This window comes from Bos taurus, chromosome 16 (genome assembly GCF_002263795.3).
Source record: "Bos taurus isolate L1 Dominette 01449 registration number 42190680 breed Hereford chromosome 16, ARS-UCD2.0, whole genome shotgun sequence".
Taxonomy (NCBI): Eukaryota; Metazoa; Chordata; class Mammalia; order Artiodactyla; family Bovidae; genus Bos; species Bos taurus.
This window is the reverse complement of record NC_037343.1, coordinates 80,806,593-80,828,334: the sequence shown is the minus strand read 5'-3', so window position 1 is coordinate 80,828,334 and position 21,742 is coordinate 80,806,593. Positions and strand designations below refer to the sequence as shown.

The 21,742-nt window shown below is 62.3% G+C and overlaps 1 protein-coding gene across 1 annotated transcript in view; it reads left to right on the top strand.

Moving 5' to 3' along the window:
* The first annotated feature begins 524 nt into the window (after positions 1 to 524).
* The window catches only part of NAV1 (neuron navigator 1), a 196,958-nt gene continuing 175,740 nt past the window's right edge, over positions 525 to 21,742 (top strand). The window contains 1 exon segment of the mRNA XM_059875850.1: positions 525 to 664. The gene's annotated coding sequence lies outside the window, so the exon portion shown is untranslated.

The following is a 21,742-nucleotide window of genomic DNA, read 5'->3' as shown; positions in this document are numbered from 1 at the left end:
CCCCTCTGCCCCCGCGTCCCACGCCAGACCTAGGGGCAGAGAGGAAGGAAGGGGGCCCCGGGGGAAGGGCGGGGGGCGACCCATCTGTCCCGGCGCCTCCGGACGGCTGACGGCGGGACGGCCGCAGCCCGAGGGCGCGCGGGGCGGGGGCGGCGGGTACCCCGGCCTAGGAAAGGCCCGATTGTGCGGAGGCTTCCTGCCCCCCACCCAGCTCCGCCTTTCTGCGGCCGCGGAGGCGGGACGGAAGGCGAAGGCAGGAAAGGGTTACGGGAATAGCTTTCCAATGACAAAGTCTGGAAGGCCCCGGCGCCTCCGCCCCTCTGTGGGTTCGACTGGCACAGCGCGGGGGGGAGCGGGCGCTCGGCGGCGCAGCCTCCGCCCCTGGCCCGGGGAGGCAGCCGGCGTGTGCCCGGGGCAGCGGGTCAGCAGGCTCCGCCCCGCGCCCGGCCGGGGACGCACTTTGTTCGGGATGCTGCCTCTCTCCGCGTCATGGGCCCGGCGCCGGCGGCTGCCCTAGTGCCACCCGCGGCCGGAGCGTGGACGCCGAGACTCCACGGGGCTCGACCCGGCGCGGGAGCCCGAGAACTTTCTTGCGGCGCGGTCCCGATGCGCAGCTGTGCGCGGCGGCGGCGCGGAGCCCGGGCCCCGGGGCGCAGGCGCGCGGGTGAGTGGCCGGCGCGGGGACCGGGCGGGGCCGGGGGTCCTGTGGGGCTGGGCACGAGTCCCGGGAGGTGGTCTTGCGCCCGCGGGAGGCTGCGCGCGGGGAGCGGGAAAGAAGCTGGAACAAGCACCCGGGAAGGTCCCCGCGGGGCTGCGCGTCTGTGCAGGAGTCGGCTGGTCGGGGGCCGTCCCGGCCCACCCCGTCTGGGCCGCGTTTTCTTTCCCTTGTGGTGTAGTTGAAAGGATGTTGAGATCCTACGATCAGAGATACCGGGCGCTATGTTACTACACACACAGGCACACACACACACACACACACACACACACACACACACACGCACCCTGCCGACATCCTCTTCCATCCCAGCAGAGCGCGGTGAACAGCCGGGCAGGTGACCTTGGCGGCTGTTCCAGAAAGCGTTCCCTGGCTCCGGGATGCGCAGAGAAGTGCCCTCGGGCCAGTCCTCGGAGGCCGGCCTTGGCGCGCGCCTGAGATGGCTTCCCGGAGCCGCCGGACTCAAAGCCCACCTAAGGGTGTGTGGTCCCTGTGGTCCCCTTCTGTGCTCATAGCCACGGAGACTGGGCGAGGATAAGGAGCCGGACGGGTCTGCTCGGGCCCAGAGGGGAGGCGGAGGGGCGGGGTGCAGGAGTGACCCCCGCCCGGCAGACGGGCTCCTCGCCCCAGCGCAACTGAGGAACCTCACTCGGCCTGGGGGAGTCAGGGGACTTTGTTAAGAGATCCTGGGGCGCAGCCGGCGCCTCGTCCGGGCCACGCATCCCCGCGGCAGTGCCGTTTATCTGGCTTCCTGTTTCAGCTGTTGGGACACCATTGGCTCGTTCAAATTCAGTGCTGAGGAGCCTGCGGCCTTGTTCGAGCCGCAGAAGCAGAGAGTTTGCCAGGGTTTGCCTCTTGTGAGCGTCTGGTTCTCCAACGCGGTGTCCCCTGCAACTCACTTCTAATGGGGCCGCTGCCTTCGTACAAAGAACCCTCCCCGAGGGGGCGGAGCTGCGGGTCCCTGGACCTGGGCTCCCTTCAGGTCAGGCAAGAGGACTCCAGCCTGCTTATGCATGCTTTGTTTTTCTTCCTGCTTTGAGTTTGGGTTTGTGAGTCTTTGGGATTAAACTTGGAAATGAGACCAGGAATCACAGTGACTGGGTTTCCTCCCCAGACAAAGCGGCACAGAAGTCTGGGCTTTCAGCAGCGATTTGGGGGGAAAGTTTTTGATCTGTTTGTAGTTCTGTGTCAGCCTGTGTTGCTCACTCCCTGGATAACCTGGGGGCGGGTCGTTCCTCATGTCCATACTGGGGAGGACACATGAGGCTGTTCTGATCAGTGCTCCAGCCTCTAGTTTCCCGAGCTGCCCAGGTTTAAAGGGAACAGCCCCTCCCACTGAGCTCCCCGTGGGGGCGTTTCACATTCTGCTCTGTGTGTTTATCTGCCCTCCTGCCAGCTTCTGTCTGACCACCTATAAGGCCCAGCACCTACCAGGCACCTTGTAAGTGTTTTCCTTCCCTTCCCAAACCCGGCCCCCTCCTGAGCCCATGGCAGCGTCTGGCGTCAGCCCAGCTCTGGCCCCAGAATGGCCTGGAATAGAAACATCTCTTGTCCATCTTTTAAAACCCTTCTCTCTTCCTCTTTTCATTTTCCATCAGTATCACTTCCCTTCTCTTTTAAAGTTCTTTTGACTTCTTAATGGGTTTGGCCTTTAGGAAAATGAGTCAAAGGGGTCTCTTCCCATGCTGGCCCCTGCCCTGCCTGCCGTCCCGTCCACAGAGGGCACTCGGGGGCCCCTGGGAGGGAGCAGAGCGGCTCCGAGCCGCCCTGCCAGGCTGCAGACACAGCCAGGCAGGCAGGGCTCCCTTGTGCTGGTCCAGGGCACCTTCTCTCCCAGCCAGTCACCTGTGTACATCAGAGCGTCTCTCTTCCTGGAGTCTCCATCCACAGAGCTTAGCAGGTGTCACACAGGTGTAGGCAAGAGAGAGGAACAGAAACAAGGGAAGGGAGACCATCTCCATGGTGGAAGCAGCCCCCAACGCTGAGAGTCTCAGGACCACAGAGAGGGAACTGGGAGATAACACTTCATCTTTCTGGCCCTGAGTCACTAAATCATCTTTAAAAACACCTCTAGTTCCGTCTTCAACTTAAAAATCCCCACCAACTTCTCAAGTGGAAAACACCCCGCTAAGAACAATTTTTTGGGCCTGCTTTGCTCCTCCCTGCTCTGGGGAAGGCTGATTCAGGTCCCGTTTCCTCCAATGGGCTTGGGATTTTGCTCCCAGTTTCCTGTGACTCTTGAGACATGAAGGGAGCTGGATGGCTCCTGGGTCCAGAGACCCAGGCTACTTGGGCCTCCTGTGGGTGTAGCCCACGCCTCCTGCCCGTCTGTCCCCATCAAGCGCATTTGCTCTCTTTGGTTGTAATGAGATGCGCTAACAGGCATGAAAAATTAAAGGAGCTGACACAGGCTCCCCCAGCAAGGACCGTGAATAACGAGATGTTTCCACCTCAAGAGGCCGCCAGACTGCCCTGATGCTCAGACCTCAGAAGCTCTGAAAGCGTTCTTAAGTGGCGTTGTTTTCTTAATGTCTTCTTTGGATTATTCACTGCCAGCGTACCGAATTGCCGCTGACTTTTGGGCTCTGATCTTGTCCCCTGAAACATTTGTTTCTTCGCTCTTGTGGCTTCTGTGTGTGGATTCTTTGGGATTTTCTATAGGTAGGGTCGTGTCAACAGTAGAGATAGATGTACTCCTTTTCCGTGAAGATGGCTTTTATTTCTGCTTCTCCCCTAATCGCCCTGCTGGAACCTGCCGTGCAGAGCTGAGCGGCCACGGTGAGAGCCGGCAGCCCCGACCTGTTCCTGATCTGAGAAGGAAGCTTTCAGTCCTTACCACAGATTACAATATTTGCCGTGGGTTTTTCATAAATGCTGTTTGTTGTGTTGAAGAAATCCCTCCTAAACCAACTTTTCTCAGTGTCTTTTATCAAACACGGGTTGGATTCTGTCAGATGACTTTTTCTGTATCAGTTGAGGTTGTCGTGTTTTCTGGTACGTCACACTGATTGTTTCTATTGGGTTGATGTTCCCTTGAGTTCCTGAGAAAAATCCCTCTGAAACATTTTTTTTTTTAATTTTCATTTCTTTTATGTAAAAAACTGAAGAAAATTTGACCAAGTGCTAACATTTTGTAGTTGGGTGGGTTGGTGCATGTTTATTATATTCTTCTTTATAGTTATTAAACTTTAATGTTAAAACTTTATTGGGGTTCAATATATATAACATAAAATTGACCACTTAATGACTCTAAGCAACCGTTCTGTGGCACTGAGGACATCCCTGCTGTCGTCACCGCCGCCACCAGAGCTAGGGCTCCTCTCTGTAAACGGCCGCCTCGAACGCTCCTCCCCTCCCCGCCCGCCCCCACCAACCTGCTTTCTCCTGTGAATCTGAATACTTTGTAAAAACTAGAAAGGTCAGGACTTGGAGGCATCAGGGGGTTAAAGGACCCCACCCCACCTCCAAAGGGAGCATCTTAGAAGGAAGCGTCTGACTCAGGTCTTCCTGACTTAAAAACAGTGTGCCAACCACTGTCCCCACGTCAGAGACACGACCAGCCCAGGTGTGCACACGAGCTCACCCAGGCGTGGACAGCAGCTCACCCAGGTGTAGACCGACAGGAGCTCGCCCAGGTGTAGACAGACAGGAGCTCGCCCAGGTGTAGACAGACAGGAGCTCGCCCAGGTGTAGACAGACAGGAGCTCGCCCAGGCGTAGACACGAGCTCACCCAGGCATAGAAACAGTTCACCCAGGCGTAGAAACGAGCTCACCCGGTGTAGACAGACAGGAGCTCAGCCAGGTGTAGACACGAGCTCACTCAAGTACAGACGTGAACCGACTCTGGGTCTTCTGGGGGCCGGGAGGACACAAGGCCACCCCGGCATGAGCTGTGTTTCTCTGGCTCGGTGGCAGCCTCACTGGGACCTCAGACAGGACGGGTCCCGGGGCTTCCCTCAGCTTGGAGGTGGCTGCCTCGGTGATTCTGGTGACAGTGAGGGGGAGTGGCTGAGCCGATTTCCTCCCCGGAAGCCCGGGCTGGTCACTGCTTGCAGTGACGCTGCTCCTCCCCGTCTGGACAGTAAACTGACCCACTTTTCATCCCTCCCCAGATTTTAAAGTCCATTTGTAAACAGAATAAACACCAACTTCTGTAGAATTAAACTCAGAGCTGGAAAGAACCATGTCTTGGAGCCCCGTATTTGCCTTCCAGACATCACGGGCACCTCTAAAGCCTCCCCCCAGGGTCCTCAGGCCGGGACCCCTCTGTGGCCTGGGAACCCCCGCAACGGTGTGCTGAAACTGCCTGGTTCTGACGTGGACGCCCTGTTAGGCTTCCTCTTGGATTAATCTGTGGTGGGCATGACTGCCACCCGCTGGTGGAGATCCCAGGTAAAGGGGCCTCCCCGATGCACCCCCGAATGAAGCAGGGCTAGCGGTAAGCCGAGCGGAACAGTGTGGCAGCCATTTAGGGTCTGGACGTGGTGCCGGGCGTGGCCCCGGGCTCTTCCTCCGACCCGTCTCCTTCAGATCGCGCTCACTGGCGTGATCTCCAGAACCTTCTGGGAAGATGGGTGTCGTCACAGCAGGAAGTTGACAGTGAAGCAAGGCAGATTGGGAGTCAAGGTTCAGGTCTTGACTTTGCAGCGAAGTCCTCGGCGTACGGTGGATAGCCCACAAATGTCCACCGTTAGGGTCATACTCTGCCCCTGAGCTTGGCAGTGCCGTCCACGTGACACAGGCAGACCCGGCCGAGGCCCTGCTTCTCCCCAGGATGGCATGGCGAAAACGCCTGTCTCCTAAGACGCTGCTCCCCACGCTCCTGGTCTCAGCCCGCCCCTTCCGTCACCATGATCCCCGTGGTCTGGCCAGGCTGGGAAATCCCCTGGGGGAGCAATTGGGTGGTGGGAGCCATGGAGCCTTCCCCTTCCCCGGGTCGGTCACCCACAGGCCAGCTGGGACCCCCCGCGTCCGGGGGAGGCGGCTCTCTGCTCCCGCTCCTCCACGTGCCCTCCTTGGGCGTCATGGCTTGTCAGCCAGGCGAGGCCGCTGTCCCGCCGTGGGCAGTGCCCTCAGGAGCTGGGTGCAGCCGGAGGGCAGGAGGCCAGGGTGGCGGGCGTCCTTTGCTCCTTGCTGTTAGCGCTCCTCCCGCGCTCTGCAGGCCCCTAGTTTTGCAGACCCGGGCAAAGCGTGGAGTAGACCCTGAGAGGTGACTGTCACACCGGTGCTTCTGCCCAGCTCACTGGTGCAGATAATTGAGTTAGCTGGGCAGGAGGCTGGGCTCCAGGCGCCGCTGAGATGCCAACTGTTCTGTCTGCTCTCCTTGGACAAAGCAGACAGCTGACCTGCCGCCAGGCGCGGCCCTGGCTAGGACCCACCGGCAGCCGCCGACCTGGCCCCGTCTGGGGCGGTTCTGGGGGTCTCGGCCCTCCCCCACACCCCGCCCACAACACACACACCCTCGGGGGACGGTGGCAGCTGTCAGGTCAGGGCTGGCCCCGATTCCTCGGCCCTGGGGGCATGGTGGGGCCTTCTGATGTGGGAAGGTTTTTTCCTGATAATGTTTCATTTTGAAAAGATGTCCAGTCAGTAGAGGCCAGTGACTGGCGCAGGGCACGTCTGGGCTCTGCCACAGTCTTGCTCCGAAGCTGCCTCCCTCTCCACCTGCCCTCCCACTCGCTCGGGCAGTCTCCCGAGCCACAGCCCACGCGCTACCCGAGGGCAAGGACCTACAGCCCCACAGTCACCCCAAATGTCACCAAACTGACACGTGTGTCCCCCACAGTCACACGGATGACACTGACACACGTGTGCCCCCACAGTCACACAGATGACACTAAACAGACACACGTGTGTCCCCCACACTCACACGGATGACACTGACACACGTGTGCCCCCCACAGTCACACTGATGACACTGAAAAGACACACATGTGTCCTCCACAGTCACACGGATGACACTGGGCTGACGCACGTGTGCCCCCGACAGTCACACAGATGACACTAAACAGACACACGTGTGTCCCCCACAGTCACACGGATGACACTGACACACGTGTGCCCCCCACAGTCACACAGATGACACTGAACAGACACACGTGTGTCCCCCACAGTCACACGGATGACACTGATACACGTGTGCCCCCCACAGTCACACGGATGACACTGAACAGACACACATGTGTCCCCCACAGTCACACGGATGACACTGACACACGTGTGCCTCCCATAGTCACATGGATGACACTGAACAGACACACGTGTCCCCCACAGTCACACAGATGACACTGACACATGTGTGCCCCACAGTCACACGGATGACACTGACACATGTGTGTCCCCCACAGTCACATGGATGACACTGATACACGTGTGCCCCCCACAGTCACACGGATGACACTGAACAGACACACATGTGTCCCCCACAGTCACACAGATGACACTGACACACGTGTGCCCCCACAGTCACACGGATGACACTGACACACGTGTGTCCCCCACAGTCACACGGATGACACTGGGCTGACACACGTGTGTCCCCCACAGTCACACGGATGACACTGGGCTGACACACGTGTGCCCCCCACAGTCACACAGATGACACTGAACAGACACACGTGTGTCCCCCACAGTCACACGGATGACACTGACACACGTGTGTCCCCCACAGTCACACGGATGACACTGAACAGACACACGTGTGTCCCCCACAGTCACACGGATGACACTGGGCTGACACACGTGTGCCCCCCACAGTCACACAGATGACACTGAACAGACACACGTGTGTCCCCCACAGTCACACGGATGACACTGACACACGTGTGCCTCCCATAGTCACATGGATGACACTGAACAGACACACGTGTCCCCCACAGTCACACAGATGACACTGACACATGTGTGCCCCACAGTCACACGGATGACACTGACACACGTGTGCCCCCCACAGTCACACGGATGACACTGACACACGTGTGTCCCCCACAGTCACGCGGATGACACTGACACACGTGTGCCCCCCACAGTCACGCGGATGACACTGAACAGACACACGTGTGCCCCCCACAGTCACACAGATGACACTGACACATGTGTGCCCCCCACAGTCACACGGATGACACTGAACAGACACACGTGTCCCCCACAGTCACACGGATGACACTGACACATGTGTCCCCCACAGTCACGCGGATGACACTGACACACGTGTGCCCCCCACAGTCACACGGATGACACTGGGCTGACACACGTGTGTCTCCCACAGTCACACAGATGACAGTGAACAGACACACATGTCCCACACAGTCACACGGATGACACTGGGCTGACACACGTGTGCCCCCCACAGTCACACAGATGACACTGACACACGTGTGCCCCCACAGTCACACGGATGACACTGACACACGTGTGTCCCCCACAGTCACACAGATGACACTGAACAGACACACATGTCCCACACAGTCACATGGATGACACTGGGCTGACACACGTGTGCCCCCCACAGTCACACAAATGACACTGAACAGACACACGTGTGTCCCCCACAGTCACACAGATGACACTGACACACGTGTGCCCCCACAGTCACACGGATGACACTGACACACGTGTGTCCCCCACAGTCACACAGATGGCACTGAACAGACACACATGTCCCACACAGTCACACGGATGACACTGACACATATGTGTCCCCCTCCACAGGCCGTGTTCACGTGCCCCAGTGCTCCCTCCAAAGGGCCGTGCCTCCTTCCACCTGCCCTGTTGGGGTCTGAGCTGTGGATTTCTCTCCCGGAAGAAGAACTGTGGTCACGACCCCTTACACTGGGCCAGGCGTGCCCTCAGGGCAAAGCGCTCTGAACTGAGCTCACAGCCTCTTAGTGAGATGGGCACTGGTCTTCTCCCCGTTTTACTGGTGAAGGAGCTGAGGGTCAGAGAGTTAACCAAACGGTCCCACCAGGACCAGCGGCTCCAGGCTGCATGCAAGTGAGCGTGTATTTGCAGAAAGTCTTGTACATGTCTCTCGCGTTCCTTATCTTCCCCACCTTGCCTTGTGAGGCCTGCTGTGCCGCCCCCTGTCTCACCAAAGAGGAGAGTTGAGAGGGTACAGACCACACTCACCAGCCCCAACCCTGAGCGTGACCTGCACTGTCCTCCTGAAGCAAGTTAAGTCTGGGTGGTGGTCTCTGGGGAGTTAAGTGCGGGTGGTGGTCTCTGGGCGATGGAGCATCAGGTGTGGCCTTGGGGAGGGGGCAGGAGGGGAGGGACAGGGTCCCCAACACGCTTGTCTTATTCAGGGGCGGTTCAAGAGTCTTGTCGAACTGTCCTAAAACAAGAGACCGAAACTCAAGACTATAGGTGGAAATAACCAGTAAGAAGAATGAAAATCAACCTTTGGGAGGAAGAGACGCAGAAAGAAGTTCTTCTTTCCTACCATTTTGTGCTGTGCTGTCACTTCAGTGGTGTCCGATTCTTTGCGGCTCCTCGGACTGTAGCCTGCCAGGCTCCTCTGTCCATGGGATGCTCCAGGCGAGAATGCTGGAGTGGGTGCTGTACCCTCCTCCAGAGGACCTTCCCCACCCAGGGGCTGAACCTGTGTCTCTTACCTCTCTTGCACTGGCAGGTGGGTTCTTTACCACTAGCGCCACCTGGGAAGCCCTCCTACGACTTGGTCGGATAACCGTGGGTGTTTTCTAAAGATGGCGAAACAGGGAGTCAAGTTATCGGCGTATCGTCCCGGGTCGTGTCGGTCATCCCCAGAGAGGTGGCCGTGGCGGCTCCCTGGGCAGCAGGCTGGCCTGACTGGTGATGCTAAGCCTAGGCCCCAGGCCCGCTGGGCACTCTCACCAGCCAGAGCCCTAGGACTCTGCACCACACTCTGCACCCCCAAAGGAGCACTGGTATTTTCGTTGTAAAAAATTTAAAAACACCTGTCAAAGTCTTTGGACATTGGCAATGCATTTCTTAGTCATTTAATGTAGGCTATTTCTTGGTAACCCTGAACCTCAGCAGAAACTATTGTGAAGTGAGAAAACATTTACCTACCACTTATTTTCAAATATAATGCATTTTATGAAAAGTAAATTTAATTATCGATTCAGTTGGCACGATGTTAGGATTTATAGATGCAGTCACTTCGGTTAATTTCAGTTTTTGCAGTTTTATTTTGTATTTTGGAACCTAGGTTCCCTTGCAGGCCTCTGAAAGTCTCCTTGACCCCGGGCCTTCTGTTTTAGAAGCTGGTGGGGCTGATGAGTGCAGAGGTAGCCCTGAAGGACGTGCCGTGAGGGCTTGTGGCACGCAGACCCTCAGGGCACACTGTGTGCAGCTGTGGCCTGACCTTGTGCATGAAGCTGAGCCAGCCTGGAGCCCCACGGGGCTGGTCCCGCGTCCCCAGCTGCCTCTTTCTGAAGCCTGCCCTGTGGAAGTTCCTCTAGTTTTGTGAGCGGCCCCCGCAGGTTGACTTCCCATTCCAGGATCTTGTTTGCTCCCCCTGGTACCCCCGAGGAGGCAGGACCTACGTCCCCTTTCTGCAGATAGTGAAGCCAGGACCCAGAGAGGGTCGGACTCCATGGACATGAGTTTGAGCAGACTCCGGGAGATAGTAAAGGACAGGGAACCCTGGCGTGCTGCAGCCCATGGGGTTTCAAAGAGCTGTGCATGACTTAGCGACTGAACAACAATAACAGAGAAGGTAGGTAACTTGCCCAAAGCCACACAGCTCTAGGGAATCGGGTGTGCCTGGGACCCCTGTTCTTTGCGGCGCCCTGCCCCCAACCTGCACAGCCCCGGTGGGCAGCGTCTTCAATGGCCTGTGGACGTGAACTGCAGACCTCATGTCTGTTACACAGGGGCAGGACTCTCTCACATCGGCTTTTTACTAACTTTGCTATTACGTTTACTTTGACAAGTGCTTAAGATTTGTCCTCTAAGAGCAGCTACTTAACCTTATCATCCCTGCAGACTTCACCCAGTTAGTCTAAGAACACTGCAAAAGCATATATTTTGAGTTCTGTTTCTCATTTTCTCCTCAGAGTTGAAAATAACCATTTTGCATGAATTTAGTTGTGCTGTCTGGCGATGCAGTGAGCACTCTGGCCTGTCAGCTGGCCTGGAGCTGATGCCCCAGCCCTCCCGAGTCCCGTGAGCCCAGGTCTCTCCACTGCCACCCAGCTCCTTACCACGTGTCACCACAAGGCCTTGTCCTCTCAAGACCATGTCATCCCGAGTCACCCCATCTCCTCGTGCTGGCCGTGGCCCCTGGGGGGCCCAGAATGTGCCCCAGGGTTGGCGTGACTGGGGAGAAGGTAGAACGGGTCCCACAGAGCCAGCCACAGGGGCCAGGACACCCAGCCCCACGTGCAGTGGAGACAGAGGCCTCCGTGTCTGGGTCTGGGAGGGGCGATGGGCCCACAGGGCTGGAGAGGCAGCCCAGGATGGAGGAGAGCCTGCTGGGCTGGACTTGGACCTGGAACAGCCTGAGGGTCCTGGCTCAGTTGGGTCAGGAAATCCTGGCTCACGGATGCCTCAGGGGACACGGTGGGGCATCCATAGCTGGGCTGTCACGAGCTTCTGTCCCCTTTGCTGGGTGGTCCTGGGCGTCCGTCCTTCTCCCAGGCGCCCGTCCCCTCTCCCAGGCACCCGTCCCCTCTCCCATCCCCTCTCCCGGGCGTCCGTCCCTCTCCCGGGCGCCCGTCCCCTCTCCCAGGCGCCCGTCCACTCTCCCGTCCCCTCTCCTGGGCATCTGTCCCCTCTTCTGTCCCTCTCCCAGGTGTCTGTCCCCTCTCCCGGCCCCCGGCCCCTCTCCCAAGCGCCCGTCCCTCTCCCGGGCACCCATCCCCTCTCCCAGGCACCCGTCCCTTCTTCCATCCCCTCTCTTGGGCGTCCGTCCCTCTCCCGGGCGCCCGTCCCTTCTCCCAGGCACCCGTCCCCTCTCCTGGGCATCTGTCCCCTCTCCTGGGCATCTGTCTCCTCTCCCGTCCCTCTCCTGGGCGTCTGTCCCCTCTCCCATCCCCTCTCCCAGGCCCCCGTCTGTCTCCCGAGCGTCCGTCCCCTCTCCCGGGCATCTGTCCCCTCTCCCAGGCATCTGTCCATCTCCCGGGTGCCTGTTCCCTCTCCCAGGTGGTCCTGGGCATCTGTCCCTCCCCCGGGCGGCCGTGGCCATCCGTCCCCTCTCCTGCTCACAGGAGCCCCTACTCCTGGCTCTCCCCGGCCCTGATCGTCACCTTGGTCTGGGCACCCCATGCCACCCCCAGCGCCGTTGCACGTGGTCCTCAGAGGGCAGATGCCGCTGGGCCAGGTGTTGGGGCCAAAGCACGTTGGCCACAAATGCTTGGCTGCCCAGCCCCGCGGACCATGCTTCTGGGTGGATTATGCCTGGGGCTGTTTATTTGTCCGAGCGGGGCAGGGGTGGGGGGCCTTGGAGGGCCCTGGGCCCCTGGGCACAGCCTGTGCACCCCCCGGCCCCGGCTGTCTCCAGGCCCTCATAAATAGCCCTGGCTTCGCAGGGAGGGTTCACGGGTGTGGCTGAGGCAGAGGACACAGGAAGGGAAGACTTGAAACGACGAGCTCAAGCCTCAGGAACCGAAGTCCCAGTGTGGCCGTCACCGTGGGAGCAGGGCGCCAGGGAGGGCGGGACAGAGCCCGGTGTCTGAGCCAGGAGGGCCGTGGCCTCTGCCCGCCTCACCCGCCTTGCGTTGGGAGGTGCCCGCTGCTGCCCTGAGCCGGCCGGCCGGGCCCCGAGCAGAGCCTGAGCGAGACCCGGTCCAGAGAGAAGCAGGAGGACCCCCTCCCCACCCCGCCGTCCACGGCCCACTTCACAGCCCGGGCGCTCCTTTCCCTCCAACCCAGAGGGAAGGGACCCTTTCCTCCTTTTCCCTGTTCGCCTGTGTTTTCATCGAGGTGTGATTTACATGCAGTGAGACGCACATTCGTAAGTGTCCATCTGCTGAGCTGTTAAGACAGAGCGCTGCTTGGTGACATCGCCCCAGTGCAGACCCAGGACGATTCCCTCGGCCCGTCCCCGTCCCCGCCGTCAGCGCCTCCGCCGTGGGTTCACTGCTGTGCGCTTGTTGCTGTGGACTCCACGAGCCAGACTGTGCAGCGGGCCCGAATGCGTCTGGCCTCCTCCACTCAGAGAGCGGTTTCCGAGCCTCATCCGCGCCGAGGGGCGTGCTTTGCTCGTTCCCACTCCTGCCGTGGGGATGGACTCGGTTGTTTGTGGGGCAGCTCCTGATGCTTTTCCTGCCTGGGGAGTCACACCCACCCTCACTGAGAGGCTCTCAGGGTGTGGGACTGAAGACGAGCTGGAAGTCTTTGTGGGGGCTTCTCGCCTTTGTGCCCAGATGGCTCCCCGAGTCATGGCTCCCTGTCTGTGGCCGTGGACCCTTCTCTTCTCTCCCGGAGCAGAAGGTTCAGACCGAGGCTACAAGAGGGGGTCCAACCGGGGGTCCAAGCTCTAGCTCAGCCCCAGGTACTGGAGGGGCCCCAGCCTGTGCTCTGGGCTCCAAGGGGAGCCTCCCACTGGACTGATGGATGGAGCGGATGGGCTGGCAGGCCTGCTGTCAGCCACGGGCGGCTGCTGCGGGGGGCAGCCTGGTGAGAAGGACCCTCGGAGGGACTCCTCCCACGAGAGCAAGCCCGCTGCCCTGACCGCGGACCCAGGGGAGGCAAAGAGGGCCGGGCACGTGTTGGTCCGCTGGGCCTGCATCACACGGTGCCAGCAGCGGGGCGGCCAGAGTGGACTGCTGTCTTGCGCGGGGGCTGAGCGCTGGCCTGCGGGGTGGGGCCAGGCCCCCTCGCCTGCCCTGCCCCTCCCAGCCCCCCATGTCCCTGGCAGCCCGGTGCCCCCGGCTGGCAGCTCCTCACTTGGTCTCTTCCTCCGTGCTCAGGGCCGCCTCCTCCCTGCAGTCCTCGTATCAGGCTCCGACATGTGTCTGTGTCCAGGGTCTCCCTCTCCTGACCCGGGTGCCCTGCTCCAGGGTCACGACCACTCACGCCTGCAGGGGCCCTGTCTCCAAACGAGGTCACCCTCTGAGGCGACGGAGGTTAGCATTTCGGCCGTCTTCTGGATGACACAGTTCAGCCCCTAACATCCCGCCTGCCTCGTGCCGCAGGATGAGGCAGGATGATGCCAGGTCGGTTGTCGCGGTGGCCTGCAAGGCCCACGATGGTGGCATGTGTACCTTCTTGACAGACTCCCTCCTCCTGCCTCCGTTTCCTCGTCAGAATCGGTCTCCGGGTTCTTCTCCAGGTGTCAGTCCCGTAAGTCTTTGCTTCCGCAGTCCTGAGAGTTCATGTCTGGGGACTGGGGGAAGCTGTGGGGTCCCCGACAGATGCAGAAAAGCTGAGGGGACCGGTTGGTGTCTGAGCCCCGCCTCTCAGGCCTGCCCTCGTCCCAGCATCCTGCTTCCCTCCTCAGGGTCGGACCCTCACCCGACCTGAGGCTTCACCTGCAGCCCTAGCCATCAGCCAGCCCCCCAGTGAGGCGCTATAAATAACACTTTCCTATCCGAAGGCCCTCTTCCTGCAGGAAGCACAACAGCCTGCGGGCAGGAAAAAGGTGTTTCCGGAAGACAGGCCAGAGGGGGAGACGCTAGTGGGTCCCTGGGGGGGAGGAAGGCCCCGGAGGTGAGCGAGCCGGGGGTCAGCAGGTGGCCCAGGGTCGCTGGGGGCTGGCGGCGGCTCTGCCAGTTGTGTGCTCACGAGGACAGGCATGAGAAGGTCCGGAGGGTGGGGCACGGGCTTTCCGGCCGAGTGGGAGGGAGGTGCCGCGTTCACTGACACCCCAGCGCTCGGTCATTCACTGAGCACTTGCTGGGGCAGCGCTGGGCCTGGGATGGTGCTCCAGGCTCGGGGACGACACTGGTGGGAAAGCAAACCAGGGTTTAACCGTGGGGGGATCCATGCAGCAGATCCAGCGCAGGGCTGGCGGGGGCGATTGTAGCCTCGTGAGGGGCGGGCTCCCAGGACTGAGGCCGTTGGAGGGTGGGGTGGGGCGGGGTTTCAGGCAGGGCCAAAGCCCTCAGCCTCCTGATCTCCATCCTCCTGGCCCAGACCTGTCCCGGAGGGGGGCCTCTGGTTAGTGGGGGGTCGGTGGCGGGTCTCGGAGCAGCCCTTCTCCTCTCAAGGCCCTGCCCACCCCGGAGGCCGCCTCGGGTGTGCTGCCCGCTCCTGGATGGCCGACCGCATCCTATGCTGGAGACCCATGAGGGGCCCTAGTGCCGCCTCCTTAGAGAGCCCCAGAACAGTGTCACCCCTGGGGGACAGGTTTGACCCTGCTTGTGCCGCCCCGGCTCCCAGCAGTGAGTCTTCCTGTGTCTCAGGCAGGTGAGCCGAGGACCACGGGCCTGAGACACCATATGGGAAAGAAGGAGCCACTAGGGCCTGGGGTGGCCGGCGGGACAGGCCCATTCCTGTGATCACCTGAGCACCGTCAGACACACAGGCAGGGAGGCTGGGGAGGGCCAGGGAAGGCCGGGGAGGGGCAGGCACATCCACCTGGCCTGGGCTTTGGGGGAGGATGTGGAGAGGCCTCCTGTTGGGGTTGGAGCCCGGGAGGGCAGGAGGGCGTGGAGCCCTGTGGGTGGGCAGGAGGGCGTGGGGGTCACTGCCCAGCAGGGAGTGTCCCATCCTAGTTGGCTGGGCTGGTGGGGATGGGGCGATGACGCCCAGCGTCCACTCGGGGGTGAGGCTTGTCTCTGGAGCCGAGCTCCCCGTAATTGGGCTGGTCTTGGGCACCCCGCTCAGGCCTGGGGGAGCACCTGGGAGCCGCAGAGGGGACGGTACTGCCAGGAACTGGCCCCGGTCAGTCCCACTGCCACACGGGGAGCTCCCAGTCTTGCTGGAGGAGTGGCCGTGTGCCCTTGGAGGGCTGGACACGGGGCTGCCTGGAGCCCCGTGCAGGGCGGGGAGGCCCTGGCTTCCTGTGGAGGAGCTGGGAGCAGGGCGTTGGGTCCCCACTGGGTGGAAGGGCCAGTTTGTGGGGGCTGGAGGTGCGGGGGGAGCCGTCGCCTGGAGCTGTGGGGTCCCCCTCTTTCAGGGCTCCATTTGGGAGCCCCTCGGAGCAGGGTCGTGCCTGTCCACGCCCTCCCCAGGTGGGGCCGGGTGCTGTGCGGAGGGTGCAAGGCCCCAAGCAGGACGGTCACCCTTTGTCTGCAGCGGCTGCGTCTTCCCGCCGCTGCCACGAGAGGGCGCAGCCTCCCACAGAAGCGGGTCCCATCGCTGTGTGGACCACAGGCCGCCGGGGCCTCGGCAGCTCTGCGCCTTGGGGGCTGGCGGCAGCCCCGGGCGTCCCCTCCTCCACCACTGCCTGCCGCCCCGGGGGCGTCCTGGGCCAGCCCAGCGGCCCTGTATCTGGACCTGTTCAGGGCCAGGGGGCGACGCAGCCTGCGGGAGGCAGGCCACTTCTCTGGACAGAGGGCCTGGGCAGCATGTTCTGAACCCCGAGGCCCGGCCACGCTCCGGTCCAGCCCCGCGGGCACACAGCCGCCCCGGGCCTGGGGTGGGTTAGCGCCCTGCTGCACTCCCAGCCCTCGTTCCCTTCGGGGTCCGAGGGGGCGTCCGTCCAGGGGCTGTCTTGGGGCTGAGTGGGGGTGGGGTCCTGGCGCCCTGAACCCCCTCTTGCTGAGACCCCCGAGTCCCTGCTTTGACCCTGGGAGCCTTGGGAGGCCCTACTCTGCCCCGAGTCCCCGCTCTGTTTTGAAGGATGGTGTCGGTAGCCCCTTAATGCTGGCACCATGGGAGTGGTCAGTCAAGGACTGTCCTAAACGAGGTGAGGTTTCTGTGCTGGGAGGGTGGTGACTGTGGATGGCAGAGAGCAGGGACCCCCAGCCTCGAGGAAGAGAGGGGATGAGGGGCCCTCCCTGCCGGGCATGCGTCTGGTTCACCTTCCTGCTGGCCTGGTGGCCGACAGGTGCGTCAGCCTCCTGGGCTTAAAGATTGACCTGCAGGGCGGCTGGCCTCACTCTCCATCATCTGTGTTTCTAGGTTTTCCTTCTGAGTCTCTTTGCCCAGACGGCAGGCACTGTTGCGGGTGGGATCTGCCTCCCGCGTGAGTTTAGGGGACTCTCCCTGAAGGAAGGAGTTCCCGTGCCATGAGCCTGGGAGCAAGATCTTGAAGATCAGAATAAAGTTCTCTGAGAACTGAGAGCCATTAAGTTTGAGAGCGGCTGGCGGGCTGAAGCGAGCCCACCTCGGGACCTCAGCTCAAGGTGCTGTCGGCAGGAGGGGCTTCTGCAGGCGGGGGTCTGGGAGGCAGACGCCGGGCTGGGAGCAGGCCTGGGAGGCTCTGATTGTGGGCCCTATGACTCGCCCCGCCCCCGTCCCCAGCAGAGCAGCCCCTCCGCAGCGGGCCGCACCTGGACTCAGTGGCTGGCCTGGGCTGGGAGTGGGGAGGCCAGCTGCATCGCGGCAGGAGGAGCAGAGGGGTCCTGGCGGGGTGGCTGCTTTGTAACTGCCTGTGGCAGCCCAGCCCCAAGCTGCACTTGGGCAGCTCACAGGCATTGGTACCGGGTCCCTGGGAGCTGGGTTGGGGCGGGCTCTGCGCTGCGGGCGGTGGGGGGGAGCGGGCCGCTTGGCCGGTCCTGCCCCGGTGCTCTGTCCGGGTCTTGTCTGTAAGGAAGCAGGGGCCCAGGGAGGAGGTGGGCTCTGGGGCCACGACCGTCGTCTGGATCCTGGACCCCTGTGCCTGGTGACCGCAGCTCGTGGGCTCTGTCGTATGTCGGCCTCCTCTTCTGAAAAGTGGGTGAAGGCTGCACAAGTGGTGGGCGGTCAGGGAGGTGATGCATGGGCCTCGTGAGCGGTGTTTGCTGGGATGGGCGGCCTGGGCCCTCGACTCAGCTGCCCTGACCCATGGGGAGTGGCCACCCTGTTCAGAGGTGACAGGCTGGGCAGAGGGCAGCACAGGGGAGCTGCCCTGGGCTCGCTCCTGAGGAAACAGGCAGGAAATGTGACCTGGAGGAACCCCTCGGAGAAGCTCAGACGGCAGAGGGCTGTCAGCTCACCCCACGGGTGGCCTCTGCCCACCCGTGGTTTCCTGGGGCAGCCAGGCGGGGCGGGGGGTGGGCACAGAGGCGCTGCCTGGGGGCGGAGGACCCCAGCAGATCCTGCAGGTGCGAGGGTGTAGCAGGGTGACCCCTGGAGCCGCGAACCGGAGGCTGGTGGAATTGGATGCCTGGGGTGTGTGCTCCAGGCCTGAACCCCCCCTCCCCGACTTCTCTGAGCCTCCGTTTCCTCTTCTGCAAGGTGAAAGCACAAATCCTGTTTGAAGGGGCGCCTGAGATTAGGGACCACAGGGGAGCTGCAGGGCAACCAGCAGGCTCTGCAAGCCGCCCACCCATGGGGCCAGGCTGAGCACGAACTCTGGGGGTATCTCCTAGGGTCGGGGCCAAGGTCAGGGCTCCTCCTGCCCCTGCCCCTCCCCACCTCGCACAGGGGACGTGTCCCAGGGGGCCGACCCCGCCCGCTGGGTGGCTCCCCACCCCTCTGCACCCCCGTCGTCCCCGGCTCTGTAGATGGGGGCTCTGGGGGACCACCGGGCTCAGGCCCTGAGTGGCTGGGCGTGCTCCTCAGGGGCTCCTCGCTCGGCAGCTTCTGAGGAAACTTTCCTCCATTTCTGAGCAGCGGCAGGGCCCCGGGCCCTCCCCACGCCACCCTGTCTGTGAAGCTGGGAAAGAGGCTCTGCTGTGAGGGGTCCGTGTGATTGGATTGGGTCCCCCTGGATCACCCAGGGTCACCCATCACTGGTCTGAAACCCGACCACATCTGCCAAGGCCCTCGTGTCGGGGGACATGCTCATACGCTCCAAGCATCAGGGCGTGTCGGGGTCCTGGCCCCTGGCAGGTGGTGGTGGTCCCCCTCTCAGAGTGAGACTGAGGGGTGCGTGAGCAGGGGCGGGGGTGCGGTGGGCGTCTGGCTGCAGCTCGTCGCCCTGCGGTGCCCGGCGCCCGCGCCCTCACGGGTCTCGGCAGCCCCAGTGCCGGGCCGGGGAGACACACAAAGCGCTCTTGTGCTATGCGGGGGCGGCTGCCAGCCGCGGGCACGGGGCCCGGCGCGCTCTCCCGGGGACGTGGCGTCCACCCAGACCGCGGGGGAACAGAAGGGCCCCTTCTCCAGGCGGACCCCACGGGAACTGAAGCCCCTCTGTGGGAAAGAATCCCTCTCTTGTGAGCAGCCCTGCTGTTTGCAGAGCGTTTCACAATCGTTTTTACTAGCGGAGCCCCTGGGACCCAAGCACGATGGGGGCTGTGCCCACCCCCCCTTCACGGTGCCCACAGTCAGGCTGGACCCCCAGCCCCGGGGTGGGGAGGGTGAGACCAGCCGTCAGTCACCAAGTGCGCCAGACCCTCCCCCGCCCCCAGTTCATTGAACCGAGCCCAGAGTCAGCACCAGGGTGCCCGCCCAACATTCCTCTGAAAGATGAGCAAGAAACGCTGCCCTGCCACCCTCAGCTTCTTGTGGTCCTTCTCACAGGCCCTGACCCCGCCCCGCACCGCCCCCTAGCTCAGGGGTCTTCCATGGCATCTGGACTCCCCCCTAGCCACTGTCCCCACCCCCAGCAAACCCAGGGTCTGACAGCTTCATTCTGTTCTCCGAGGACCCTCCCCTCGCCGCAGGGAGCACCAGCAGCCGCGTCCTCACCCGGCTCACACTGGAGACCCATGCCAGGCCCACCGCCTCCAGGAAGGCCACCGCACCCTTCCCTTGGGTCCCCCAGCCCCTGAGCACCCAGGGATGCTGCTCAGGGCTCGCGGCTTCACACCCCTGCTCAGTACTTCAGCTGCGCTGCTGCCTAGGGGGGTGTCCCAGTGACCGGGCAGCCTGTGCCTCGCTCATCCAGGTGCCTGCCCCCCGGGGCTCTCTCCCTGCCCACCGCAGACCCCCAGGGACCCAACTTCCCTTGGGAGTCAACCGTGTGGTGCCAAGACTCCCCGCCGTGGGTCCTTCCCCCTGAGTTCTAACAATTTTCCTTTCTCCGGGTTGGTGGAGCCCCAATGGGCCAGTAGCACAGTGCTGAGCAGCCTCCCTGCCCACCCCCAGGAGGGACTCTCAGCTCCTGCTGCTGTGTCTTCTTTTTCTGGGAGAGCTCCTCTCTCACTTCAGGTGTATGCCCTGCCTACAGTTTTGTGTATTTGTTTTTTGCTTAATACTTGCTCAGGCGTTTTCCATCTCAATCAAAGCTCAGAACACACCCTTTTGCACGCTCTTTCCTGTTGGTGTTCCGCAGTTCGCTCACCCGCCTGTGATCCCAGACCACCGAGCACCGGCTTCATTAGTCGGTGCTCTGGAATCGTCCCCACCCCACCCCCCAGCCACCGGAAGACAGGAGGTGACCAGCTGCCCTTCCCGGGACGCTGATTACGATCTTGAACCGGGCGGAGTTTGGAAATCAGTGTCCGGGCCTCCCCACCCTTCCCTTCCTGCCGGTCGGTCACAGGAAGCTGCCGGCGGGGGCTCACGGGCACCCCACACTGCGAGCGAGCGGAGAGGCAGCCTCTGGGGGCGCAGGGGGGTGTTTCTGTAGGCTCTCTGGTGGGGCATCCCAGACCTGAGCCACCAGAGGGGTACTGACGGGTGAACGGGCCTCGTAGCCTGCTCAGGGGAGAGGGACCTCCATCACAGGGCTGGGGGGGGTGGGGCAGCCACTACTCCGCTCGGCCGCCGCGGGGCTGAGACGGGTCTCAGGGTACATCCTGTCTGCTTCAGCCGGCAGTCAGGGGCGCCTGCGTGTGCAGTCAGCGCCGATGAGCCCTGTCAGAGGAGGCACTGCGGTCCCACAGAGAGCAGGGGCGATGGGCCTGGAGGGCGTGCGGGGGCGGCTGCTGCGGGCCCCTCGCCCCGCCCAGGCTGAGCCCCTGGTGCGGCCACGTCCCGGGGCAGCACTTCTTGTCCCGGGCTGGCAGGTCCCGTGGGGAGACCTGGGCTGTTAACCCAGCACCAGCTCCCACCGCGTCCTAAGGCTGCGGCACTGACCCCATCGGCACGGCCCTGTGCGCGGGGGCGCGTCCGGCGGCCGTCTGGGCCTCTGTGCCGCGCGCACACGCAGGGCCCCGAACGCGCCGCTACGTGCGGGGCGGGGCAGAGTCGGGTTCCCTGAGGACTGCCGCAGGGCGTGTGGTTCCACCTCCTGGAGGCTGTTTCCTCACTTGTAAAGCCGAGATGTTAATCGCTCAGTCAAGTTGTTAGGACTCAGCGAGGTAATGCAAGCAACACCCGGGGCACAGGGCCTGCCCAGGGGGTGCTCAGGGGGGCTCCGCTGGGGGCCTCCCTTCCCTGGGGTCTCTCTGGTCTGAAAGCCCGGAAGTCTCGGGGGCTCTAGGTCACTGGCTTGAATGGGGGGGGGGGGGGGGGGCGGGGCCGAGGCCCCACAGCGGTGCAGGGCGGGCCCCCTCAGCCCCCTCGCCCAGCTGCTTCCTGTGAGCAGGACCCCTGGGAGAAGCGCGTTTCCTCCCTGTGCCGGGCACACCAGGCTGTCCCTTCCCCCCTGCCGCCGGCAGTTCGGTTAGGCCCCGTCTCAGCCCTGAGGACAGGCAGCAGTGGGGGGATCAGGCCACAGCGAGAACCCCTCTGATGCCTGGGCCGGCCGTGAGGGGGCTGGGCTCTGTGAAGGAGTCTGTGTCCACAACAACACCACCTTTTGTTCTTGAAGCAAACGATTCCAGGGAGCTCGAAGCCCCAGGGACACTCGAGGGTGTCAAGGCCTCGCCCTTGTCTTTACTTGCGAGGTGGGTGAAGAGAACCCTCTGTGATCTGAGGCCTGTGAGGCGTTCTAGATTACCAAGGGTGTGTCTGCGTTTAAATAGTTATTTAAGAGGAGACGGGGTCTGAGTGCAGTCTGTGAGCCTGGACGGGGTCTTTCTACTACAAAGAGCCCTGTAGACAGTGACCGAGCTCGAAGAGAATACGAGGATCCAGTGGCGAAGCCTGAGTGTTGACTTACTGCCCGGGAAGGTTGCCAAGTGATTTTGTAGAAGGTGCAGACTCCTAGGGAGCAAACCCTGAAGTCATGGATGGTGGCCTGA